An 8,985-nucleotide genomic window follows, 5' to 3' on the forward strand; every position below is an offset into this window, starting at 1 on the left:
CATGCTCATTGCTGATGTTGGGCGCAGCGTAGTAATGTTTTTCCAATGTGTCCTGCTTGAGATGCACAGTCTCAAAAATTTATTAGACATGTATTGGGGGTTCCTGAGCGGTGATAGTGAGGTATTTATTCAGATGCGCACAGATGCTGCATCTTAGGGGTGTGTTAATAGAGTGTCATGGGTGTACATAGACCCTTCATCACACATCATCTGGGTATGGCCACACATTGTAGACCATACCCAGACGGAGCATCTGCTCCTACAATAGCATTGGGGCTGGTGCAATGCAATGGTACGACTGATGTCACTATAGCCTCTAAAGATGCTCAAAATGGGCGTCCCCATTCCTTGCACATTTGGATGCATGGCTGTACACCAAGGGAAGGGCATTGTAGCAGCATTACCATAAAGTCTCAGATGCTACAGCATCAAAAGACGGAGGCACGGACTCGGCTACATCCAACTGCAAATCAGCCACTAAAGCAGTGCAATGATATATTAATTTCAGCAGCTATTGCCAGCACTTTTCTGAGGTTTCTCTAATATTGTGGTCTCCATTACTGCACTGACCCACAATACTCACCCTTCAAATGGTAGGAAGAGACTTCAGCACTTACTCAGCCCATCTCACAACTTTAGCCTGTATGGAAAAGGGTAGGAAACACATATTGAATGTTTGCACAGCTTTGGAAATGGAATGTCCATACCGTCGGGCACCCACTATCATGCCCCTTCCAAACTTTAATTATTCACATCATCTTGCCACGAGCAGCGCCTAGCCGGTGATCAAACTGACTTACGAGATGTCGTATTATAACTGATGCAGGTCTGGTAAAATCCAAGATACCCCCCAGAGTGATACTCTCCCCCCCCCACCACCCCCAAGGGCATATACCCCTCTACTCCACATGCAGAACTTAGCAGAGCATGTGTCAGGGAAAACTGATGACCGGTCCCCCTGCCAAATAGTGCTTGGGGGGGGGGGTACCAAGTTCCTCTGCTCACATTTTGATCCCTGGTGCATGCACTTCAGAATCCCAGTCACAAGTTCTACAAGTGCAGAACTGAAGCACTTCTGGCTGTGGTTGCATCACATGCAGCATCGCCAGGTAGGTGGTTCATCTTCCCAGGGTCTCATTTTGGGAGATATGCCGCAAATATTTGTTGATATATATGCCCCTGAGTTAGTTAGGAACAGTTATCAAAAATTGTAATTTAAATGTAAATAATAGGGCTGACACTCAGGTGGACACAATTGCATGCAGAATCTCAGGCATAAAATACCATCACTAAAACTGTATTTTAACCCTTTTGTTTTGCATACAAATACACATTCGCCATTAGGCTTCATTAAAACATAAAGAACCTTTCTAATATAACAGTAACTATTCTCTATATCATGTATGACAGAGGAATGTGTTAAACACGCACACACCATTTTATTTTTTAACTACATACGTACAACATAAAACAGTTGCATACCGTAAATGTAACTGTACCAGGTGCTAACCGCACTGCAAATTACACTATTATACTGTACTATACAGTGTTTTTTGTTTTTCTATGGAAAAAGGTACTGGCACTCAGGGAAAAAGTGCTCATTTACAGTTACATGCTGATACAACAATGAGATTAGCTTCCAGACCCAAGATAATTGTTCAACTGCTTATTTTATTTATATTTGAAACTATTGAATTGGTTTCTTCGCCTTTCTGGAACTAGTTATAAGAATTAAAATTACCTCCCCAGAAAAGATCAACTTGCAGTCATTCCTTATCACCCTGCCTCATGTTCAACAGGAACTGCTACACCTGCATTCAGGGCCGTAACTAGGGTAGTGCGGCCGGTGCCATCGCACAGGGCACCAGAGGTCAGGGGGCGCTGTTTGGGCCTGTCATATTTCTGTTTATTATCATTCTTGCTTGTAGCTTCCTCTTATTTCATCCCCAGCATCTCCTGGCCTCTGCTATCTCTTCCTTGGCCCTTCCCTATGAAGTCATGGCCCTTTTTTGGGTGCATTATGTCCCTTTGAAAAATGAGGGGGGCACCAATGCTCTTTCTGGCACAGGGCACCAAAAAGTCTAGTTACGGCTCTGCCTGCATTAGTACTTATCAGATGACATCCAACAGCAACACCCATCATTGCAGTGCAACTGCACCCTTAAAGAATGTAAGCTTGTGAGCAGGGCCTTCCTACCTATATATCTGTCTGTTATTACCCAGTTTTGTTCTAATAATGATTCCAATTGTAAAGCGCAACGGGATACTGTATGCTGCGCTATATAAGAAACTGTTAATAAATAAATAAATAAACCCTCCTGTTTTCGTTATGATTTATTGCACCTCAGGTTTTCCTGGGACCTGTTCCAGCCTTGTTGTGGTCACCACATGTGACCAGCTCCAGCATCTCAGTCCTGGCTAAATACAGTATGAGTCAGTGGACGCTAGCTGGGCACATGTAGACACGTTTTCTAAACTACTGGACATCACTGGCAACATTTAAGTATACTGGTAAATCAAAAGGAAAGGGATTGGGAGAACCTAAGCACTGGCAGGATGAAGGAAATGGAGGTAAATAGATTATATTGAATTCAGTATATTTCCCACTACTAAAAATAAGATTAACTCAATTATAAACATGAGATATTAATATAATTTGTGGGGATGCACCCCTGCGAGTACAAATATATTCACAGGTAATAGAGAAGAGGAAGAGAACTCTCATTTTTAGGTGGGCACTCATGTATAGAATAATACTTTGAGTATTGGTACTCATAGCCGTAACTAGACTTTTTGGTGCCCTGTGCCAGAAAGATCAATGGTGCCCCCCCCCCCATTTTTCAAAGGGACATAATGCACCCAAAAAAGGGAATGGCCTCATGGGGAAGGGCCAGGGAAGAGATAGGAGAGGCCAGGAGATGCTGGGGATGAAATAAGAGGAAGCTACAAGTGAGAATGATAATAAACAGAAAATTGACAGACACAAACAGCGCCCCCTGACCTGCGGTGCCCTGTGCCATGGCACCGGCCGCACTACCCTAGTTACAGCCCTGTTGGTACTCATAGGGGGGTATTTATCAAAGCTGGGAGAGAGATCAAATTGTGAGAGATAAAGTACTAACCAATCAGCTTCCAATTTACAATTTGCAGGTTGTGTTTAAATTAAACATGATAGTTAGGATCTGATTGGTAGGCAATTTATTTTTTACAATTTTATCTCTCTCCCAGCTTTGATAAATACCCCCTTAAATGCTATCTATTGCAACATATGTTTTCACTTGCTTCTCACCTAGTTTTAATGGAGCTCAAAGTTTAATTCTATACATTTGCCCCCCAAAAAATGACAGTTTGCTTCCTCTTCCCTATTTCCTGTGAAGATTTAAGTATACATAAAGATTTATGCTATATAGTATAATATATACACCATAGTGCACATAATAATAGACAGTCTGGAGATGGGGGTTTCCCAGTGATCTGGCTTTAATTCCTATAGCCTGACACCACTCATTTGTCCATTTGCACCTATCAGCTCTCATTCATTCTATGTCTATGTGAATCTGAGTGTAGTTTCCGTTAAACTAGATTATGTAATAGATGTTTATCTGCCAGGTAAATATGTTTGTGCACCTTGGCACTTATCTCGCTTAAACAAAATGCTCTCCAGTTACTGATTAAATTGTTCAGGTCTCCAGTCGTCATAAAGTGAGCTTCTATAAAAGCCCGAAAATCTCAGAGGTAGCACAGACCCCAAACAGGATCATGGGGAGCGGAGTTCTCTGCCTCATCTTTTTATGTGGGATTATCGGGGCCTATACCACAGTGCCACAGTGAGTATGGGGACGCCCACGTCACACCACTTTTCTGCTATTTTCAAGTTTCTGTTGTAGCAGTTTATAACATCCTGTATCTATAATATGTGCAAGGAAAAAAAAAAACAGTAATAGCAACAGAAAAAAAGTTACTTATTTATGTTGTTCTGGCTGATGAAATGAAAGGTAATGACTTTCCATGGTCCTGTCCGTGTTAAAATTGTAAATTGTTAGCTAACAAAATGAAATACTGTGGTCAAAAGCCTAAGACGGTATATGGTATACATTGGGATATAGTGATACAAAACAATATGTACAGTTGCAGAAACTTGGGGGTATATTTACTACAGTGAGAGTTTTTAGAAATGGAACTGATACCATTGCAAACAATCAGATTCTAGCTATTATCTTCTAGAAGGGGCTAGATAAATGTTAAGTAGATTCTGATTGGTTGTTATGGGCAATATCTCCGGTTATAAAACCCTGCACTTTAGTAATTAGAACCCCTGGTGCGGTATCCAATTAGCCCCGAACATTGTTAGGGGCTAATTGTTCCCCGCTATCAGCGAAAAACGGGGATTTTTCACTGATTATCCCTGATTTTCGCCAAAATAATAGGATAGTAAACACATAGGAGCCGCCTTTTTGGGGGTGAAAAACGGCACTTATCGTGAATTATTTTTCAGGACACATCAGGTCCCGAAAAAAAACCCTGATAAGTGCTCATTGGATAGCACCGAGCGAACTAATTACTTGCTGACACATTTTAAAAGATCCACAGGTGGAGTAATTATTTTACTTGTGATTCTTTGAGGAAACCTGGAAAACATGCACTGTTTGGGGTCCTGAGAACCGAGTTTGAGAACCTATGCTCTAGACTATTCTGTATACCTTAACAAAGAGCGGTTATTATAACAATTGAGTGTGAGAATTATAAAAATATATGTGACTTTTATACTTTAGAGATACTCAAATATTTTTCATAAAGGGCCTGTTTCAGAGCTAGGAGCAAACAAAATAAGAGCAAATTACGAGAAGTATTTGTTCCCGGAACAAAACATGTTGCAATACAAGTGAATCAAATGCATTTTTGTTTGCATGCAGGGAAAATACTGGCTGTTTTTGCATGTAGCGATCAGATACTGTGCAAGCTTTGTTTTTTATACTGTGCAAGCTTTGTTTTTTATACTGTGCAAGCTTTGTTTTATACTGTGCAAGCTTTGCTTTATACTGTGCAAGCTTTGGTTTTTATACTGTGCAAGCTTTGTTTTTTTTTACTGTGCAAGCTTTGTTTTATACTGTGCAAGCTGTGTTTTTTTACTGTGCAAGCTTTGTTTTTTATACTGTGCAAGCTTTGTTTTATACTGTGCAAGCTTTCTTTTATACTGTGCAAGCTTTGTTTTTTATACTGTGCCCATACACTGTACCATATAGCAGCGATATTGTACCAATCCGTCGGATTGGCTGCTATATTGCACTGTGTGTGGGGGCCTTAAGTCTCTACATTGGCTGCCTGTGTCTTACTAAGTCAAATATATAAAACTTTTACTTACATAAAATGCTATCAACCAAACTACACCAACATACATATCTTTGCTTATATCCACTTTCACCAAATGCCCTCCCATGCATAATAAGACTTTCCTCTAGTCTCCAATCCTTCAAGCATTCCCTGAAAACTTACCTCTTCAGGTAGCTTGTCTTATTCTAGTACCAACCATGTCACCTATAGTACATAACATATTCTACCCAATTACGTGACCTCTACATTACGGCAGGATGTAATAAAGGGTGAAATCCAGTCAAAACTCTGAAAACCCCCATTTTCTGAGTTTAGGTTGCACTTCCATTTTTTACCAAGCTTGGACCCATTGGGTAAAGCCATCTTTAGATGGCATTACCCAATAGAAGCAAGAAAAACGGGAATTCTTATACAGCGCTACACCTGAAAGTGAGCAGCTAACAGTCAGATCTCAGTCCCCCCAAGGACTAATAAACTTTGAACTAAAAAATTGATTGAAAAACTGACACAAGCGGTACCTCTTTAACCAAAAAAGTTCATGATAGATGATGATAAAGATGGTAGAATTACTTATGTAACTATGTCTGGTACATTGAAAACAATCATAGGGTGTACACTATTTATTGACATGGAACATATAAGTATAAAACACAATACATATGACACATAAAAACTTCAGCTTGGTAACTCTGATGTAAATAACTATGTCACCAAGAAATCACAGATGCATGACATATATAATACATATAAGTCCAATCCCGGTGTTTATAATATACGGTGGCTGCTTTACCAGAATTATGCAGGTCATGGGCATAGGTGTAAAAAATTGCGGAGAGGTAGTCTGGGTCCCTCAAATCCACAGGTCCATTGATTCTCCACAATCCTGGTGCTGCAGTGGTTCTAACTCCCTCCTGCCAACGCGTTTCAGTACTCCGTGTACCTTTATCAAGGCCTGGAGGTGTAGATGATTGGGCTCTCTTAAATACCCCTTTTGATGATGACTTCCGGTTATCGCGGACCGGAAGTGGTCGTCCGTTTCTAATTGCAGTCCCTCTAAAACATTCTGTATATCCTCCCAGCTTGAAAGCAGCATGTAGACATGTTCTTGTTTATTCCGAAGATTCCCTTTATTTATTTTCTATGAACGCTTGTTTATAGCGTCAAACCGGAAGTTCGAGTCGTCAAACCTGAAGTGACGTCATCGAGGGTTACGGAAAAACATGTCCCAGGAAATATGGAGCGTGAAATTAGTTCCACATCATAATAGGCTGGGACAGCAGCTCGCTTGTGTATATAGAGAAATCCACTTTTTATTAATCCAACATTCAAGGAATATAGTCAACGTTTCGGCCCCAGAGGGTCTTTGTCAAGACAAATTCATGGGAGACATCTGTTCAGCATGCAATTAGAGAGCATGCTCTATGTAGCATCGCCTCTGTATCTATGTGAAATGGAGAATTTTGTTATTTACTTTGTGACAGGGTCAGCAGAATTCCAGATGAGGTAAATGTGGAATGTCCACCTATGCCCATGACCTGCATAATTCTGGTAAAGCAGCCACCTTATATTATAAACACCGGGATTGGACTTATATGTATTATATATGTCATGCATCTGTGATTTCTTGGTGACATAGTTATTTACATCAGAGTTACCAAGCTGAAGTTTTTATGTCATATGTATTGTGTTTTATACTTATATGTTCCATGTCAATAGATAGTGTACACCCTATGATTGTTTTCAATGTACCAGACATAGTTACATAAGTAATTCTACCATCTTTATCATCATCTATCATGAACTTTTTTGGTTAAAGAGGTAGCGCTTGTGTCTGTTTTTCAATAAATTTTTTATTACCCAATAGAAGCCTATGAACTTCTTACCACAATTTCCCCATGAGAGTGATCCAATCGGATCCCTCCCAGCACCCCACACTGCATGCTTCTCCTTCTGCGCAAGTGTAGAGGACGCCAGAGGGACTTCTAGGTCATAAACCCAGAAGCCCTTCTATTGCAAAGGACAGCTCTTATCGGGAGAGTTACTGTATCCTATGCGATTTTCTAGGTACCCGATAAGTTGCGGAATGTAGAGCATTGTAGATGAGATTTTTAGTACATCCCACCCTATATCTCAATAATATTGCTGACTGATAGCTGATAGAAAAGCAATTTAGAATAGCAGCAGTTGCTGCTACCCTCATTGAAGACTAAGCATAACCACAGTCCAATTAAAAAGAAGTGTCACTGCAATTCTATGATCAGACTTCTAAGCAGCAATTTTCCAACTCAGACTACTGCATGCTAACCAAAAACATTCCCAATATTAATCCCGTGGTCCATTAATTAACACTTTTGGAGCTGTGTGGTCAATTGCGCCACGCATGGTGTGAGTTGCGCACCCAGTGCATGGCGTAGCATGGCACGTTGGCATTGTGATCGGCAAAGATGCAAGAGAACATGTCTGTATTTATGCTAATGCAGGAATCCGCCCATCCGATGCGATCATTAGTGCACCTGTATGGGGAAGGATGGCTAACCCACTGTTTCTCCACCTGATCATTCTCATTCATTTTGGGACATGCACCCACTTCATGCTGGGTGCAAAAAATTTGTCTGAAGCAGAAATCTCATCGACTTCTGCACACCATGAATGAGTATAGATGTTGGCTTCAGGGTCGGATCAAGCCTTGTAGGGGCCCCAATTAATATATTAGTATTAAAGGTGTGTATAATATATACTATATTTGTGCAGGAGAACTGCATGGGCAGACAGTCAGGCAGGCAGGACTGGGAGTGGATGTTCTGGACAGGTGTGCAGCTGTAGGACAGACTGTCAGGACTTTTTGTGAATGCATGGCCCAGCACAGGTCAGATATTAGACTAGCCTATGAGAAAGGTAACACTGATAAGCCAGTTGCGACTGATAGAAGTGACATCAAGTCTCCACGTTAAAATACATGATGATTAAATGGGCCCCTCCTCCTAGAAGAGGAGGTGATCGGGGCTTAAGTAGCTGAGAAGGGAGTCCAAGTGGATCCATAGGCTGGATATGGTGGCCCCAAGGGTTTTGAATGAATACAATTATCTAAATCACTTCCTATAAAAAAAGAACATATTTCTGTTTGAATTATATTTCGTTTGTTTTTTATTTTTCTCAGATGCCCATTATGTTATAACATTTTCTTAATTTTTTTTCTTTACTTTATGTGATTATTACAGTAGGTTGTGGTATTCACTTGCTTTACATTACTATATGTTTTTATCAGACTTCTTTCCCCACAGCTGGCTGGTATGCCCTGCATATATAAATGCATACAGGGTGTGTTTGTTGTATGTTTACAATATGAAGAGAGCTTGCTGTTCCGTAGGGCATTTCAAAAGTTGTTACCGGCTATTGATTTAAGCTCTTGTCATATGGGGAGATATATGTTTGTCAGAAGGAACTTCTAGATAGGCCCTCAAATTTCCGGGACTGCTGGAGCACATACTGGAAGTGACATGTACTTGCTACTCAGTGGAAGGCAGAACATGGGACATCCGGTGGCAGTGGAACATATACCGGAAGTTCGGGCCCACGAGTTTGGATTAAGTGTTTTTCGGGGACTGCGTGTATGGTGTAACTGAGCGGGCTAAGCCGTTACGCCTTGCAGTAAAC

Source organism: Taudactylus pleione, unplaced genomic scaffold, assembly GCF_031769625.1.
Source record: "Taudactylus pleione unplaced genomic scaffold, aTauple2 ptg001005l, whole genome shotgun sequence".
NCBI classification, from domain to species: Eukaryota; Metazoa; Chordata; class Amphibia; order Anura; family Myobatrachidae; genus Taudactylus; species Taudactylus pleione.